Raw genomic sequence first — 19,573 nt, 5'->3', positions numbered from 1 at the left:
TATTATCTTAAACATCTTTTTATTTTTTAAAAGACTTTATTTATTTGACAGAGAGAGATTACAAGCAGGCAGAGAGGCAGGCAGACAGAGAGAGGGGGAAGTAGGCTCCCCACTGAGCAGAGAGCCTGATGCAGAGTTCGATCCCAGGACCCTGAGATCATGACCCGAGTGAAGGCAGAGGTTTAACCCACTAAGCCACCCATGCGCCCCTATCTTAAATATCTTAAAGATAATAAATACTTTGTTGTAGCATATTTTAACCATAAGAAATGCTGTATCAGGTACAAGACTCATTCTCAGTTAGAAATATAATAAATGAATGTAAAATTTAATTCAATTTATAATTAAGTGAAGGTATGTATAATTAAAGTTCTTGAAAGGGTAAAAGTCATGATTTTAGGTGAATTCTCCATTGTACTTAAGAGTAACAGAACACCACAATGAGTGTTTAGACTTTTTTCCTAGCCTTTTTAAATTTCTCTATTTTTTAAATTTATTTTTTTATTTTTTAAGATTTTATTTATTGATTGATGGGGAGAGAGAGAACTTGGGGGCAGGAGGAGCAAGTGCAGCAGAGAGCCCAATGTGGGACTCTATCCTAGGACCTCAGGATGGTGACCTGAGCTAAAGGTAGATGCTTAATTGACTGAGCCACTCAGGCATCCTTTTAGCCTTTTTAAAATGTGAATAATTGTGAATTATTGTGAATAAATGTGAATAATTTTTTAAATGTGTACTATCTATGTCAATAACAACAGAGTAAGAGCTCAAAAAAATGTTACAGGACATATCGGTATTAATGTGTAGCATGTTTTACTATCACAGGACTCATATACAGAAGAAACTTGTAAGAGTTTGCAGTTTGTTTAATACATTACATTTTTAAGAATTAAAAACTAGAATAAATTAAAAATAACCAAAAACTAGATGATGGTCTGTCCTGAATATTTCCATGTTACAGATTATTGTCAAGACCCAAGGCTCATGACCCCAAAGGTAATATATTAAAACTTTTTATCATAATGGTTAATCATTAGTTTTCTGTTACGCAATAGAATACTACATATTCAGCCAAAACACAATTTTTGATCACGAAAATATTTCTCTCCAACATTCTACAAAGATGTATTTGTTGAAGTCTAATTGGCATGAAATTTATTTTAGTTTTAGGAGCGAGTACCCACACGTGGAATAAGGTCCCAACCTCACCAGCGCCTGGTGCTGGCAGGTGCTGCCTGCCACCACCTCTGGACCATGGATCCCCGCAAAGGGAACGAGCCTCGGGCCCTCATGAAAATGTAGAAGAAGAATCCAAGTGTTCTGCACACTGAGAAAATGCACTTCCTGCAGGAGTGGATGGAGAGCATAGGGGGTAAAATACCACCTGCCACTCATAAACTAAATCAGAAAAAACAGTAAGAAGGTGGGTGAAAACATAAAGACAGATGAACCGTCAAGACGAAAGTGACCTCGAAATCGACAATGAAGGTGTGATTGAACCAGATACTGATGCCCCTCAGAAATGGGAGAAGAAAATGTAGAGATAACTAAGGAAATGATGGATCAGGCAAATGATTTAAAAAGCGGCTGTCATTGATGCTCTAAATGATGCTGAACTACAGCCCAATGTGGGACTACGGAATGCCATTGACTCATCACAGATGCCATCAAACTGAATCCTTGGTTGGCCATTCTGTATGCCAAGAGAGCCAGTCTTCTCATCAAATTACAGAAGCAATTGCTGCCATTTGAGCCTGTGACACAGCTACTGAAATCAATCCCGATTCAGCTCAGCCTTTTAAGTGGCCAGGGAAAGCACACAGACTTCTGGGCCACTGGGAAGAAGCAGCACATGATCTTGCCCTTGCTTGTAAACTGGATTATAATGAAGATGCTAGTGCAATGCTGAAAGTTCAACTGAGGGTCCAGAAAATTGCTGAACATCGGAGAAAATGTGAATGAAAACATAAAGGGCGAGAGATCAAAAAAGAATGGAAAGAAAGAGCCCAGAGGGAGGAAGAACCCAGAGGACAATCAGGAACTCAGTATGGCTCTTTCCCAGGTGTCTTTCCTGGGGGAATGCCTGGTAATTTTCCTGCAGGAATGCCTGGAATGGCAGGCGGCATGCCTGGAATGGCAGAATGTCTGGGTTCAATAAAATTCTTTATGATGCAGAGGTTCTTGCAGCCATGCAGGATCCAGAAGTTACGGTGGCCTTCCAGGATGTGGCCCAGAACCCAGTGAATATGTCAAAATAGCAGAGCAACCCAAAGTTTATGAATCTTATCAGTAAATTGTCAGCCAAATTTGGAGGTCAAGCATAATGCCCTTCTGACAAATACTGCCTCTGCTGAAGGAAAAGCAACTTCAGTCACCTAATGGATGTCGCAATAATACAAACCAGTGTACCTCCGACCTTCTCATGAAGAAAGCTGGGGTGCTGTGAAGAGAATCCCTACCCTCCCACCCAGGCAACCAAAACATTCTACAATGATTTGCCGTTAGGGTATCAATTCAGATGTTTTCCTACTAGGAACTACAAACTTTTAACACTCTTTAAACCTTAAAAATATTTAAAAATATATTAAAAGTGTGTTAGTCCCTCAAAAAAAAAGAAATTTCTTTTAGTTTCAAATGTACAATATACTGACTCAACACTTCTACACACTACTCAAGGTTCACCGTGACAAATTTAGTCACTGTCTCCACACAATGTTTCTACAATATTAGCGGCAATATTCTCTATGCAGTATTTTTATTCTCCATAATTCATTTATTTTGTACCTTAAAGTTTGCTCCTCTTATAAATTTTGTCTGTTTTATTTATGCCCTCCTTCCCCTTGGGGGCATTCATTTGTTTTGTTTATTAGATTCCACATATAAGTGAAATCATGTGGTATTTATCTTTCTCTCTCTGATTTATTTCCCATAAAATAATATGTTCTAGGTCCATCCATGTTGTCACAAATGGCAAGATTTCATTCTTTTTGTCACTCAGTAACATTCCTTCATACATATAGACCATATTTTCTTAATCATTTGTCTTTTGAGGAAGACCTAGGTTGCTTCCATATCTTGGCTATTGTCAATAAGGCAGCAACAAACACAGGGGTGCATATATCTTTTTGAACTAGTGTTTTTTTCTTCATGTCAATAGCCAGTGATGGAATCATTGGATCATATGGTATTATATGTTTAATTCCTCTGAGGAACCTCCCTAAGTTCTCCAGAATGGCTACACCAGTATGCATTCCCACAAGCAGTGCATAAGGCTCCTCTTTCTCCATATCCTTAGTAACACTTGTTGTTTCCTGTTTTGGTTTGTTTTGTTTTTTACACTAGCCATTCTGACTGGTATGAGGTGATATCTCATGTGATCTGCATTTTCCTGGTGATTAATAATATTGGGGGTGTTTGTGTACATTAGCCATCTGCATCTTTTCCTTAGAAAACTGTCTATTCAGGTCATTTACCCACTTTTGGTTTGGGTCTTGGTTGGGTTTCCTTTTCTGGTGTTGAGTTCTGTAAGTTCTTTATATACTTTTATATTAAATCCTTATTAGCTATGTTTTTGCAAATATCTCCTCCACTCATTAAGATGACCTTTTATTTGTTTATGGTTTCTTTTGCTGACAATTTTTTTTCTTTTGTTTCCCTTGCCTCACAGAATATATACATAAATATTTGCTACAGCTAATGTCCAAGAATTATTACTGATTTCTTCTTTTTTAAAAGTATTTTTTAAATTTCTTTTCAGCATAAGAGTATTCATTGTTTTTGTACCACACCCAGTGCTCCATGCAATATGTGCCCTCCATAATACTCACCACCTGGTTCCCCCAACCTCCTACTCGCCGCCCCTTCAAAGTCCTCAGGTTGTTTTTCAGAGTCCATAGTCTCTCATGGTTCATCTCCCTTTTCAAATTCCCTCAACTCCCTTCTCCTCTCCATCTCCCCATGTCCTACATGTTTTTTGCTATGCTCCACAAATAAGTGAAACCATATGATACTTGACTCTCTCTGCTTGACTTATTTCACTCAACATAATCTCTTCCAGTCCCGCCCATGTTGCTACAAAAGTTGGGTACTCATCCTTTCTGATGGAGGCATAATACTCCATCATGTATATGGACCACATCTTCCCTATCCTTTCATCCGTTGAAGGGCATCTTGGTTCTTTCCACACTTTGGAGACCGTGGTCATTGCTGCAATAAACATTGGGATAGAGTTGGCTCTTCTTTTCACTACATCTGTATCTTTGGGGTAAATACCCAGTAGTGCAATTGCAGGATCATAGGGAAGCTCGAGGAATCTCCATACTGTTCTCCAAAGTGGCTGCACCAACTTGCATTCCCACCGACAGTGGAAAAGGGTTCCCCATTCTCCACATCCTCTCCAACACATGTTGTTTCCTGTCTTGCTAATTTTGGCCATTCTAACTGGTGTGAGGTGGTATCTCAATGTGGTTTTAATTTGAATCTCCCTGATGGCAAGTGATAATGAACATTTATTCATGTGTCTGATAGCCATTTGTATGTCTTCATTGGAAAAGTATCCATTCATATCTTCTGCCCATTTTTGATATGATTATGTGTTTTGTGTGTGTTGAGTTTGAGGAGTTCTTTATAGATCCTGGATATCAACCTTTTGTCTGTACTGTCATTTGCAAATATCTTCTCCCATTCCGCCAGTTGCCTCTTTGTTTTGTTGACAGTTTCCTTTGCTGTGCAGAAGCTTTTGATCTTGATGAAGTCCCCAAAGTTCATTTTCGCTTTTCCTTCCTTTGACTTTGGAGACATATCATGAAAGAAGTTGCTGTGGCTGATATCGAAGAGTTTACTACCTATGTTCTCCTCTGGGATTCTGATGGATTCCTGTTCACGTTGAGGTCTTTTATCCATTTCAAGTTTCTCTTTGTGTATGGTATAAGAGAATGGTTGAGTTTCATTCTTCTACATATAGCTGTCCAGTTTTCCCAGCACCATTTATTGAAGAGACTGTCTTTTTTCCACTGGATATTTTTTCCTGTTTTGTCGAAGATTATTTGACCATCGATTTGAGGGTCTGTATCTGGGCTCTCTACTCTGTTCCACTGGTCTATGTGTCTGTTTTTATGCCAGTACCATGCTGTCTTGGTGATCACAGCTTTGTAGGAAAGCTAGAAATCAGGTAAGGAGATGCCTCCAGTTTTGTTTTTGTTTTTCAACATTTCCTTAGCGATTCAGGGTCTCTTCTGATTCCACACAAATTTTAGGATTATTTGCTCCAGCTCTTTGAGAAATACCAGTGTCATTTTGATCAGAATGCATTACAAGTATAGATTGCTCTAGGCAGTACAGACATTTTAATAGCGTTTATTCTTCTGATCCAAGAGCATGGAATGGTCTTCCATCTTTTTGTGTCTTCTTCAATTTCTTTCATGAGTGTTCAGTAGTTCCTCGAGTACAGATCCTTTACTTCTTTGGTTAGGTTTATTCCCAGGTATCTTATGGTTCTTGGTGCTATAGTAAATGGAATCAAATCTCTAATTTTCCTTTCTGTATTTTCCTTGTTAGTGTATAAGAAAGGCACTGATTTTGTACATTGACTTTGTATCCTGCCACATTACTGAATTGCTGAATGAGTTCTAGTAGTTTGGGAGTGGAGTCTTCAGGGTATTCCATATAAAGAATCATGTCATCTGTGAAGAGAGAGAGTTTGACTTCTTCATTGCCAATTTGGATACATTTTATTTCTCTTTGTTGTCTGATTGCTGTTGCTAGGACTTCTAATACTGTGTTGAACAAGAGTGGTGAGAGTGGGCATCCTTGTGTTCCTATTATCAGTGGGAAGGCTGTGAACTTTTTCCCATTGAGGATGATATTTGCTGTGGGTCTTTCATAGATAGATTTTATGAAGTTCAGGAATGTTCCCTCTATCCATATAATTGAAATATTTTAATCAGGAACGGATGCTGGATTTTGTCCAATGTTTTTTCTGCATCAATTGAGAGGACCATGTGGTTCTTCTCTCTTCTCTTACTGATTTGTTCTATCACATTGATTGATTTGCGAATGTTGAACCAACCTTGCAACCCAGGGATGAATCCCACCTGGTCATGGTGGATAATCTTTTGAATGTGCTGCTGGATCCTGTTTGCTAGGATCTTGTTGAGAATCTTAGCATCCATATTCATCAGTGATATTGGTCTGAAATTCTCCTTTTTGGTAGGGTCTTTGCCTGGTTAGGGGATCAGGGTAATGCTGGCTTCATAAAAAGAGTCTGGAAGTTTTCCTTCTGTTTCAATTTTTGAAACAGCTTCAGGAGAATTGATGTTATTTCTTCTTTGAAACTTTGGTAGACTTCCCCAGGGAATCTGTCAGGTCCTGGGCTCTTGTTTTTTGGGAGGTTTTTGATCACTGCTTCAATCTCGTTACTAGGTATTGGTCTATTCAGGTTGTCAATTTATTCCTGGTTCAATTTTGGGAGTTTGTGGTTTTCCAGGAATGCATCCATTTCATCTAGGTTGCTTAGCTTATTGGCATATAACTGTTGGTAATAACTTCTGATGATTGTTTCTACTTCTTTGGTGTTAGATGTGATCTCTCCCTTTTCATTCATAATTTTATTAATTTGGGCTTTCTCTCTTTTCTTTTGGATTAGTGTGGCCAATGGTTTATTGATCTTATTGATTCTTTCAGATTCTTTCAGAAACCAGCTTCTAGTTTCATTGATACGTTCTACTGTATGTCTGGTTTCTACCTCATTGATCTCTGCTCTAATCTTGATTATTTCCCGTCTTGCATGTGGAGTTGGTTTGATTTGTTGTTGATTCTCCAGTTCTTTAAGGTGTAGAGACAGCTGGTGTATTCTGGATTTTTCTTTTTCTTTTTTTTTTTTTTTTTTTTTTGAGGGAGGCTTGGATGGCTATGTATTTTCCCCTTAGAAGCACCTTTGCTGTATCCCATAGGTATTGGACCAAAGTGTCTTCATTCTCCTTGGTTTCCATGAATTGTTTAAGTTCTTCTTTGATCTCCTGATTGGTCCAAGCATTCTTAAGCAAGGTGGTCTTTAGCTTCCAGGTGTTGGAGTTCCTTCTGCACTTTTCCTTGTGATTGAGCTCCACTTTCAAAGCATTGTGATCTGATAATATGCAGGGAATAATGTCAGTCTTTTGGTATCAGTTGAGCCCTGCTTTGTAACCTTGTATGTGGTCTATTCTGGAGAAGATTTCATGTGCACTTGAGAAGAATGAGTATTCTGTTGATTTAGGGTGGAATGTTCTGTATATGTCTATGAGGTCCATCTGGTCCAATGTTTCAATCAATGCTCTTGTTTCTTTATTGTTTTTCTGCTTCAATGATCTGTCTATTACTGAGAAAGGCATGTTATGATCTCCTACTATTAATATATTCATATCAATATGACTCTTTATCTTGATTAATTGCTTTCTTATGTAATTGGCTGCTTCCATATTGGGGGTGTAGATATTTACAATTGTTAGATCATCTTGGTGGATAGTCCGCCTGGGTGGCTCAGTGGGTTGAGCCGCTGCCTTCGGCTCACGTCATGGTCTCAGGGTCCTGGGATCGAGTCCCGCATCGGGCTCTCTGCTCAGTGGCGAGCCTGCTTCCCTCTCTCTCTTCTGCCTGCCTCTCTGTCTACTTGTGATCTCTCTCTGTCAAATAAATAAATAAAATCTTAAAAAAAAAAAAGAATTATGTAGTGTCCTTATGTATCTGACTACAGTCTTTAGTTTAAAATCTAATTTATCTGATATGAGAGTCGCTACCCCGGCCTTCTTTTGAGGCCCATTGGCATGAAAGATGTTTCTCCATCCCTTCACTTTCAGTCTGGATGTATCCTTAGGTTTGAACTGGATCTCTTGGTAGACAATATATAGATGGGTCCTGTCATTTTATCCAATCTACAACCCTGTGTTGTTTTAAGGGTGCATTTAGGCCTTTCACATTGAGAGTGATTCTTGAGAGATACGTTTTTATTGACATCATGTTACATTTGAAGTCCTTCTTTCTGTAGATTGTCTCTATATTTCTGTTCAATGATATTCTTAGGATTTTTTCTCTTTTATAGTGTTGGCTTGGTGGTTGCATTGTCTTTTAAGCCTAGCCGGTCTTGGAAACTCTTATCTCTCCATCCATTTTGAATGTCAGTCTTGCTGGGTAAAGTATTCTTGGCTGCATGTTCTTCTCATTTAGTGCCCTGAATATATCTTGCCAACCCTTCCTGGCTTGCCAGGTCTCTGTGGACAGGTCTGACATTATTTTAATGGGCTTTCCTCTCTATGTAAGGAGCCTCTTGTCCTAGCTGCTTTCAAGAGGGTCTGTCTAGAATTATAATTCTTCTTTCTAACTATCAGGTGTTGTGAGGAATTTTGAGAATCTAAAATCTTGAGGGGAAGCTGCTCTGCCTCGAGTAAATGAATGTTGTTTCCATTCATGAGATTGGGAAAATTTTCATAGACAACTTCTTCCACTCTATCTTCTAGACTCCTTTCTTTTTCATCCCCTTCAGGGATTCCAATAAGTCTGACATTGGAACATTCCATGGCATCATTTATTTCCCTGATTCTATTTTCATGTCTTCTGAGCTGTTTGTTCCAGGCTTCCTCCTGATCCTTTCTCTCTATCTGTTTGTCCTCCAGATCACTAATTGTATCTTCTGTCTCAGTTACCCTAGCTTTTAGAGAATTTAGAGTGGATTGGAATTCATTGAGAGCATTTTGAACTTCATCCCTGGTGGCTTTCAGTTCTTCCCTAACATTGTGAACATCATCCCTGGTGGCTTTCAGTTCTGCCCTAATCAATTCTGTTTGGTCTTCCATGGCTTTCTCCAACCTAGGTATTGCCTGGATAATTGTTAGCCTGAATTCCTTTTCCGACATACTGTCTATGTCGATAGCCATTAGCTCTGTTGTAGAAGGCCCATCCTCTGTATTTTTCTTCTGTTGGGAATTTCTCCTCCTAGTCATTTTGGTGAGAAATGACTGATCGGATGTAGCTGGATGTATCAACTGTGGTGCAGTCAATATGCACCTTGGAATGCTCCTGAGTAATCAGGAGTCCCCACCCAAATGAGAGAAAAAAGAAAGAGAGAAAGAAAAATGAGAGAGAGGAAAAAAAGGGAAGATAAAAGATAAGGCTCAGCCTAAATGGGCCCCAAGGTAAGATTTATGAAATATACAAACAAAAACAGACAAACAAAAAGATGGATAAAAGTATATGAAAAGAGGGAAAAAATGTATTTATATAAAAGTAAAAAGAAAAAAAAAAGGAAGATCTCGTCAAAAAGAACCCATGTATATGATTTATATACTATCAGGACAAACACAAATACACAGAAACACTGGAGGAAGAAAAAATGGGAGAGTGGTTATAAATTCTCCGTGGGGGCAAGGAAGGTTATTTTGATTCTTCCTGGATGTATCTTGATATCTTTGTTAAAGTACTCAAGTTTCCTAAGATAAAGGGTATTAAAAATGGTTTACCTATAGGGATAACGTTGATTGGGAAAAGGGGATTACCTTGAAGTTCAACTCTATATGATTAGAAAATAAAAATAAGAAAAGAATAAACTAGACTACACTAAACTAAATTTTTTTTCAAAAAATTTAGAAATAGAAAAGCAAAGAAAAACATGGGTGCATGTATCAAAAAGTTCAGGTTAGGTTATTATGGAATTTGATTTACTGGACATCTCACTGTGATGGTAAATAGGTTAAAAAGTTATCTATATGCATTTTAAAAATGAACCAGGATAGTGGTAAAGAGTTAAAATAAAAGTTGTGTCTATGAAGTAGTGGTGGTCATTCTCTTGTCATCTTTTTTTTTTTTTTTCCTTTCCTGGTTGGTTTTCTGGGGGAGGGGCCTGCCACATGTGTTTTCAACCAATGATGTTCCCTGAGTTAAGTCCTCCCTCCCCCCCCTCAAGGGGGTGGGCTCTGAGGAAACTGTTTTTTTCAGGCTTTTGTTCTCTGCAGGGTTTTATGTTTGTTATCTGTTTTCCCTTGCCTTGACAGCTTTTGATGGTTTGGGGAGGTTTAGAGGAAAGCAAACTTCACCCCGAACTCCCTCTCAGAGAGAAGCCTCAGCCTGCTCCCCTAGGTGTTGGAGAGTGCATAAATCCCCCCTTGGCTGCTGGCAGAGTGGGTTCAGTGTTGTGGTCCCAGGGTACACAGGATCTTCTGCTTGTTTCCAAAACCAGGGCAGCGGCAGCTGTCTAGGCAGCTCCAGACCACCAGAGAGGTTCCAAGCAGCGATTGCACACTGAGGTTTTCCCGCTGGCCTGGGCTGGGAGTTCCTGGTCTTTCTGGGTCTGAGAACTCCAGGCTGGCACATGTATGCACTCTCCCAGGGGAGGGTGTGGGGCAAGAGCTTCTCAGGCTCTGATGGCAGGAACCTGCGTTCTGCCATCTTGCAAGGCTCCCAGCCCCTCACAAGAACTGGACCCGACGCGTTCTCGGGCACGCCGGAGACTCAGGGACCAAGACCTGGTTTCTCTGCTGCACTCTCTCTGGCTCAGTGCCAGGGGAGGCTGTCCTGGGTCCGGGGACTTAAGCCCCTATCCCTAGCCACCCTGATTCCCACAATTTCCTCTCCACGATCTTTTGTTGTTTCTGAGTGCTTTCAACCAGACACCAAGTCAATTCTGGTCCCCAGAGCAGGGCACTCTCATATTGTGGTATTACTTTCCAATCTCAGTCACCTCTGGTGACTCCCTCCTGCTTTTGTTTATCTTCCAGTATCAGTCCGACCTTCCCACTCAGCTTACCTGCCCACTGGCGTCTTCTGCCCCGGTAGAGATCCAGACGTGTGCAATTCTGCTCTCAGGCTGATTTCATGGGTGATCAGAGTTCTTTGGTAGGTAATCAGCTCACTTTAGGGTACAGGTTTAAATGGCACCTCCTTCTACTTCCCCTCCATCTTGTCTCCCCCTTACTGATTTCTTCTATAGAAGTTTTGTGGTTTTCAGGTTTTTACATTTTCGTCTCTAATCAATTTTTAAAATTGTGTGTAGTATAGGAAAGTTTCATTCTTTTGCATGTAGCTGTTCACTTTCCCAAACACCATTCATTGAAAGGATTGTCTTTTTCCTATTGTGTATTCTTGTATCCTGCGTCATAAATTAACTGACTTTGTAAGTGTATGTTTATTTCTGCATTTTATGTCCTGTTGCATTGATCTATGTGTCTGTTTTTGTGTCAGTTCCACACTCTTTTGATTCCTATACCTTTGTAGTAGTATATTTGAAATCTGGGATTGTGGTACCTTCAGATTTGTTCTTTCTCAAGATTGCTGTCACTATCCTAAAGGTTCATTACAAATTTTAGAATTATTTTAGTTCTTTGAGAAATTCTTTTGAGATTTTGATAAGGTTTGCTTTGAATTTATAGATTGCTTTGGGTAATATGGACATTGTAACCATATTACTTTTTCTATTCCATGAGGATGATATATCTTTACTTTTGTGCTTTTTTAAGTTTCTTTTTCTCTCATTCTATTTCTCTTTAAAAGTTTTACTTAAGTTCCAATTAACATACAGTATTGTATTATTTTCAGGTGTACAAGTAGTCACTCCACACTTCATTAAAACAAACAAGAACACATCTTAATCCCCATCCGCTATTTGTCCCATCTCCTACCCAGCTCCCCCAGGTAACCATCAGTTGTTCCCTCTTTTGTCAATGTCTTACAGTTTTCAGAGTACAGGTGTTTCAATTTCCTGGTTAAATTTGTTCCTAGCTATTTTATCCTTTCTGGTACAATTGTAAATGGGACTGTTTTCTTAATTTGTCTTTCTGCTACCTTATTAGGGTCTAGAAATACAACAGATTTCAGTATATTAATTTTGAGTCCTGCAACCTTAATGAATTCATTTGTCAGTTGTAATAGATGATTCTTTAGGATTTTCTATATGCATAGTATTGTGTCATCTGCTAATATAAACAGTTTAACTTCTTTTTTGCCAATACAGATACTTTGTTTGTTTGTTTGTTTTTGTTGTTTTTGTTGTTGATGTGGTTGTTATCTGATTGCAGTGAGGCTAGGCCTGCTAGTACTATGATGAATCACAGTGGTAAGAGTGGACATCCTTGTCTTTTTCTTATGGGAAAATTTCTCAGCTTTCCTCCCTGAGTATGATGTTAGCTGAGGGTTTTTCATACATGGCCTTTATTATGTTGAGGTGTGTGCCCTCTAATCCCATTATGTTGAAAGTTTTCTTCATGAATAGTTATACTTTGTCAAATGATTTTCTACATCTATTGAGATGATCCTGTGATTTTTATCCTTACTCTTGTTAACCTGATGAATAACAATGATTGATTTGTGGATACTAAACCACACTTGAATCCCTGGAATACCCTGATCATGGTGACTGATTTTTTTTTTTTAATGTATTGTGATGATGCAGTGTGCTAATATTTTGTTGACCCTTCTGCATCTATGTTCATCTGCTACATTGTTCTATAGTCCTCTTTTCTTTTTTTAGTGTGTCTGGTTTTATTATCAAGATAATGGTGGCCTTGTGAATGAATTTGGAAGTTTTACTTACTTTTCTGTCTTTTTTTGGAATACTTCCAGAAAATTAGGCATTAAGTTTTTATGTATTTCATAGAATTTATCTGTTAAACCATCTGGCCCTAGGCTTTTGTTTATTGGGAATTTTTTTGATTACCAATTCAATTTACTAGTAGTAATCTATCTGTTTAACTTCTCTGTTTTTTCCTGATACATTTTGTGATATTGTGTGTTTTTTTTTTTTTTTTTTTTGGAATTCAGTTATTTCTACGTTGTCCAAATTATTGTCATATAATTATTCATAATATCCTCTTAGAATTCTTTGTATTTCTATGGTGTCTGCTAATCTCATATTTTATTTCCAATTTTACTTATTCGAGTGCTCCTTTTTTCCCTTAATGAGTCTGACTCAAGATTTATCACTCTGTTTATCTTTCAAGGAACCAGACCTTTGTTTTGTTGATCATCTTTATTTTTTATTTAGTCTATTTCAGTTATTTCTGCTCTAATCCTTATAATTTTCTTCATTCCACTAACTTTTGGTCTTTGTGGGTTTTTTTTTTCCCAAGCTCATTTAGTGTAGGATTACATTTGTTTATTAAAGACTTCTCTTGTTTCTTGAAGTAAGTCTAAATCACTATAAACTTCCTCCTTAAAACTGCTTTAGTTATTTCCCAAAAATTTTGGACATTTGTGCTTTCCTTTTTCTTCCCCGTGTATTTTTTTTTTATTTCATTCTTGATTTCTCCATTGACCCACTGGCTGTTCAGTAGCATGTCATTTACCCTCCATGCATTTGTGCATTTGTGCATTATTCTTGTAATTGATTTCCAGTTTCATACTGTTTTATTTGGAAAAGATGTTTGGTATGATTTCGGTTTTCTTCATATTACTGAGACTTTTTTTGTGCCCTAACATGTCACCTATCCTGGAGAATGCTCCATGTGTACTGGAAAAGAATGTATACTCTGCCGTTTTGGAATAGTATTTCTATTAGGTCTACATGGTCTAATGTGCATTCAAAGCCATGGTTTTCTTGTTAGTTTTCTGACCTAATGATCTGCCTATTGATGTAATTGGAGGGTTAAAGTAGACTACTTTTATTGTTTTATTATCAATTTCTCCCTTATATCTGTCAATATTTGTATTGTACAATCTTTATGTATTTGCATGCTCCCTTGCTGGATGCATATATATTTACAATTATTATATCCCCTTGTTTGATTGACTCTTCTATCATTACATAATGCCCTTCTTTGTTTCTTTTCAGTCTCTCTCTTTACCTCTCTTTCTTAAAATTTTATTTAATTATTTGATAAAGAAAGAGACAGCAAGAGAGGGAACACAAGCAGGGGGAGTGGGAGAGAGAGAAGCAGGCTTCCTGTTAAGCAAGGAGCCCAATCTGGGGCTCAGTCTGAGGACCCTGGGATCATGACCCTAGCCAAGACAGATGCTTAATGCTGAGCCGCCCAGGCACCCCTCTCTTTTTTTTTTTTTTTTTTTTTTAATGTCTATTTTATCTGATACAAGTATTCCTACCCTGGAATTTTTTGCTTCCATTTGCAGGTAAATGTTTTTCCACCCTTCACTTTTAATCTGCATGTGACATTAGATTTGAAGTAAATCTCTTGTAGGTAGCATATAGATGAGCCTTATTGCTTTTTTCTTCCCATTCAGTCACCTAGTGTCTTTTGATGGGGGTATTTATCTATTTACATCTTAAGTAATCACTGATAGATATGTATTTATTGTCATTTTATTACTTGTTTTCTGGTTGTTTTGTTGTTCTTCTCAGTTCCATTCTTCTCTTCCTTTCTTCCATTGTGGTTTGGTGGCAATCTCTAGTCTTACATTTTGGATTCCTTTATCTTTATGGTTAGTGTACAAAAACCTATTATAGGTTTTCTATTTGTGGTTACCATTAGGTTCGTATATAACATCTTAGGTGTATAGCAGTCTGTATTAAGTTGATGGTTGCTTAAGTTTGAACATATTTCAAAGGCAATAAATTTTTATCCTCATTAACACATGTATGATGTCATACTACATCTTTATATTTTCTGTATTCCTTGACTTTTTTTTTGTAAATATAATTGTTCAACCTCCATATACTGGCTTTATATGTGATTAATCTACTATCTTCACTATCTGTTTTCTTCTACCTGTGGAATTTTTTTCTTTCATTATTTTCTTACTTCTGGGTATGGCCTTTTCCACTTTCTTCTGGCCTGCAAAGTTTCTGCTGAAAAATCAGCTGCTGTCCTGAGAGCTTTTCTTTATACATAACTGTTTTCTTTGCTGCTTAAAAACTTTTCCTTATTCTTGCTTTTTGCCATTTTAATTGCTGTGTTTCTTGGCGTGGACCTCTTTGGTTTCATCTTGTTAGGAGTTCTCTTCTCTCTAGACCTTGATGTCCATTTCCTTCACCAAATTAAGGAAGTATTCAGCTATTATTTCTTCAGGTAAGTTTTCTGTCCTCTTTTCTCTCTTTTACCCTCCTGGAGTCCCTCTATAAAATTATTCTATGCTTATTAGGTTCCCTTATTGTCATTTTTAACTATTCTTTTCTCCCTTTTCAGCTCAACTTGTTTCCTCCATTACCCTGTTTTCCAGTTCACTGATCCACTGTTCTTCACCATCTAATATACTATGAATTCCTTCTATTTTTTCAATTATTGTATTTTTGAATTCATGTTATTTTTTGTATTTTCTGTCTGTTTGTTGATACTGACTCCATCCCCTCTTTCCTTAAGTCTGGTGAGTATTTTCGTGACCATTACCTTAATTTTTTAAATAAGGCATACTGCTTATCTGCTTTTTATTTTCTTCTTTTTCTGTGAGTTTTTCTTTTTCATTTGGTACATATTCCTCTGACTTCTCATTTAATGTGTCTCTGTGTATTTGTTTCTATGTATTACGTAGGTCAGCTAACTTCCTGAAAATAATGGCCTTGGGTAGAAGTCATTGGTGCCATGTGCTCTTCTGTTTTTTGGGCCATGATTACCTTCACTTCAGTCTTCTACAGATCTGCTTTGCCTGGTATGGGTACATTTGCCAGAGATTTTTCCCTGCACTGGTAAGAGGCCTGTCTTCAGCAGCTATAGGCTCATTGTTGGGCAGAGACAGCACTGAGAGTGGCTATCTGCAATTAGTTTCTCTGACAGCTTTAGGTTTACCAAAGGGCTGAGTTTCCTTCCTGCACAGCTAGTTAAGCAGCCCAGCCAGTGTGTGGAGTTATCTCTTCCCCTTCACATGACAGGAGTCACTTTGGAGTTTCACCCATTCCAGAGTAGGAGCCAGCCAGGTGTTGCAGGGTGGGTGGGCTTTGGCGTGATGCCTACCAAGGGTGGAAGTTTGGTTGGGCTGAGCATGCAGAGGATCACCTGGGTGGAGTAGCAAGGTAGATGTAGTGTTAGGGCTGAGTTTTGCAAGCATGCATCTGCCTAGCCTGTTGGAGGGGAAGAAAAATGGCATCTGCCAGCACATTTGTTCTTGGAAAAATCTGCAGATTCCTGACCCTCCCAGCACACATTCAGTAAAGATTAATCAGTAAATCTTCTTTATGTGCACCTGACACACTTTTAGACTGCTGCTTCTGTGCTGTGTCTCGGTCTGGGTTATTTATTTTATGGTGACTTTCTAAGGGCAAGGAATTTGTTTCCTACTTCCCTCAGTTCACCTGGAGTTAAGAGTGCTGATTTTTAAAGTTCTCAGTGTTAAGCCGTACTATTTTTCAAAGACAGATATTATGGCGTCTTGTCTTCCCAGTGAGTTGTGCTATGGTTCTGCTCTTCTTAGTTTTCCATGCTTGTGGTGTCCCTGTTTATGGCTGTTAGTCTTTGTGTTCTTAGTCTTAGTGTCTCTACCCCTCTCGCCTTTTCAATATCACCTCCTCTGCATGATTAACCATGAAGGGTCTGTTCCACCAATCTTCAGATCATTTCCAGAGCCATGCAATGTTGCTCTTATCCACATGTATCTGTGAAATGCAACTAGTTCAGGATCCTTCCACTCCATCATCTTTCCTAAACACAGAATATTTCATTTCATCTTAAGCACAAAAAAATTGAGATAAAGATATTTTTCCCAACCCTTTTATTATACTAAGGAAAATTATTTCACCTGGCTAGTCAAAGGAAGAACCAGCTTCAAACTGTGCAGTTATGTTCTTCAAAAGCTTTCAAGTCTGATGTTGCTGCTGTTTGTTTTTTCAATGTCCTGTCTAGATTTCTGAGTTATTTTACTTGATATTTATGTCTTTATTGACTAACAACTCTATATACACTTAAGCCAAGGTCCAACATGCAACATCTATAGACAAGGAACTTAATTCTCTGCCATCCTTCAAAATTCTACAATGATTGCAATATATCTGTTATTCCTGTAGAGCAACAGTACATCCCCATTTTAATCCTACATTTTAAGAGGTGTTGATCCCACATGGAACTATCACCAATAGTTACAGCAGTGTTATCAACAATAGCCAAAATATGGAAAGCCCAAGTATGAATATGTGTGTGTTTGCATGTGTGTTTGTGTGTGTATGTGTGTATATATGTAATGTATGTATATCTGTTTTTGTATATATACACATAAATATTTATATATGTAAAATATCTGTGTATAATATATATATTATATATAATACATACATGTATATATAAGCATGTATACATACATTATACATTTACATTGCATATGTATAATGTATCTTATACCCACACACATACACACACACAAATATGCTGGCAGATACCATTTTTACCCTCCACCAGAATAGATAAATGCATGCTTGCAAAACCCAGACCTAACACTGAATACGTGTACAATTATATACATATATCATACATAAAACATACATACATATATAAACATACCGTTATATATATGCAATATACAATGCCTGCATATACATGTAAATAGATGTGTGTATATATACACGTACATATATAATATACACATATGGTACATGTACATATGTATGCATATACACAGATGCATAAAATACATATACATGTTTGTGGATATACATATACATACATGTGATACACATATACATGTGTATACGTATATGTATTATATGTGTATTGTGTGTGTGCATGTGCATATATGTACATATACATACTTATATGTATGCTATATATGATTCAATAGTATATAATTAATATTGTATTTATGATTATATAACAAACATATAATTAAATAATATAATATACATTATATGTATGTATAGGCATACATATATATGTGCATACATATAATATATACATGTGTGTATAATATACATATAACACATGTGTGATACGTGTGACATGTGTATAATATATTGTATATATGTAAGATGTTTATGTTTATGTGTATGTATAATATATGTATATGTATATTAAAATACATAACAAAATAAGATATAGTAGATTTATATATAATCCAAAATCTTAAAAGTGTTGATCCCACATGCACCATGATAGTTGAACAGCAGCATTATCAACAATAGCCAAAATATGGAAAGCACAAGAATATATATATTACATACATAATATATATAAAGAATATGTTGTATACACACACACACATGCGTGCACACATAAAACAGGCAGAATATATTGTATTAGTATATGTATTAGTATTTAATAAATTATATCATATTAATATGCATATTAATATATTAGTGATGAAAAATAAAATATTATAATATAAAATATTATAATATAATATATTAGTAATGAAAAATTAAAACTTGAGGGGTGCCTAGGTGGTTCAGTGGGTTAAGCTTCTGCCTTTGCCTCAAGTCATGATCTCGGGGTCCTGGGATTGAGCCCCGCATCGGGCACTCTGCTCTGTGGGGAGCCTGCTTCCTCTTCTCTCTCTGCCTGCCTCTCTAACTACTTGTGATCTCTCTCTCTCTCTGTCAAATAAATAAATAAAAGCTTTTTAAAAAATCCTGTATTTTATTAAAGTAAATAAAATAAAATCTTGCCACTTGCAATGACATGGATGGGGCTAGAGTGTCTAATGCTGAGTGAAATAAGTCAGAGAAAGACAAATACCATATGATTTCACTCATAGTGGAATATTAAAAAACAAAACAAATGAGCAAAGGAAAAAAAGAGAGAGAGAGACAAACCAAGAAACAGACTGTTAACTCTACAGAACAAACTGATGGCTACCAGAGGGGAGCTAGGTTGGAGAGGAGTTAAACAGGTGATGGGGATTAAGAAGGGCACATGTGCTGAGCACACGGTGCTGTACAAAATTGTTGAATCACTAAATTCTACTCCTGAAACTAATATTATACTGTGTTAACTAACTGGAATTTACATAAAAACTTAATATAAAAATACATAAATAAATAGTTTTGATCCCTCCCTTCAATGTATTATCTCAGTATCTTTTGTCTCTCTTTATTTTTTGACTTCCCAATTAGCTATTTTATTGATTAGGGCTGTATTAATTAGCCTATTCACTTGTTTTAATCATCATTATTTGTAGAAACTACATGATATACTTTTAAGGTAAAATAAGCTAGCTATCAAGACAGGAAACAACGTGTGTTGGAGAGGATGTGGAGAAAGGGGAACCCTCTTACACTGTTGGTGGGAATGCAAGTTAGTGCAGCCACTTTGGAGAACAGTGTGGAGACTCCTGAAGAAATTAAGAATAGAGCTTCCCTATGACCCTGCAATTGCACTGCTGGGTATTTACCCCAAAGATACAGATGTAGTGAAAAGAAGGGCCATCTGTACCCCAGTGTTTATTGCAGCCATGGCTACGGTCGCCAAACTGTGGAAAGAACCAAGATGCCCTTCAACAGATGAATGGATAAGGAAGATGTGGTCCATATACACAATGGAGTATGATGCCTCCATCAGAAAGGATGAATACCCAACTTTTGTAGCAACATGGACGGGACTGGAAGAGATTATGCTGAGCAAAATAAGTCAAGCAGAGAGAGTCAAGTATCATATGGTCTCACTTATTTGTGGAGCATAACAAAGAACATGGAGGACAGGGGGAGATGGAGAGGAGAGGGAGTTGAGGGAAACTGGAAGGGGAG

The 19,573-nt window shown here is 37.4% G+C and overlaps 1 pseudogene; it reads left to right on the top strand.

Moving 5' to 3' along the window:
• Positions 1-1,254: 1,254 nt before the first annotated feature.
• Positions 1,255-2,324, top strand: LOC123935888 (annotated as a pseudogene).
• Positions 2,325-19,573: the final 17,249 nt, after the last annotated feature.

This window comes from Meles meles, chromosome Y, assembly GCF_922984935.1.
Source record: "Meles meles chromosome Y, mMelMel3.1 paternal haplotype, whole genome shotgun sequence".
In the NCBI taxonomy this organism is placed as follows: Eukaryota; Metazoa; Chordata; class Mammalia; order Carnivora; family Mustelidae; genus Meles; species Meles meles.
The sequence above is the reverse complement of the archived record's forward strand: the minus strand, read 5'-3'. Positions and strand labels throughout refer to the sequence as shown.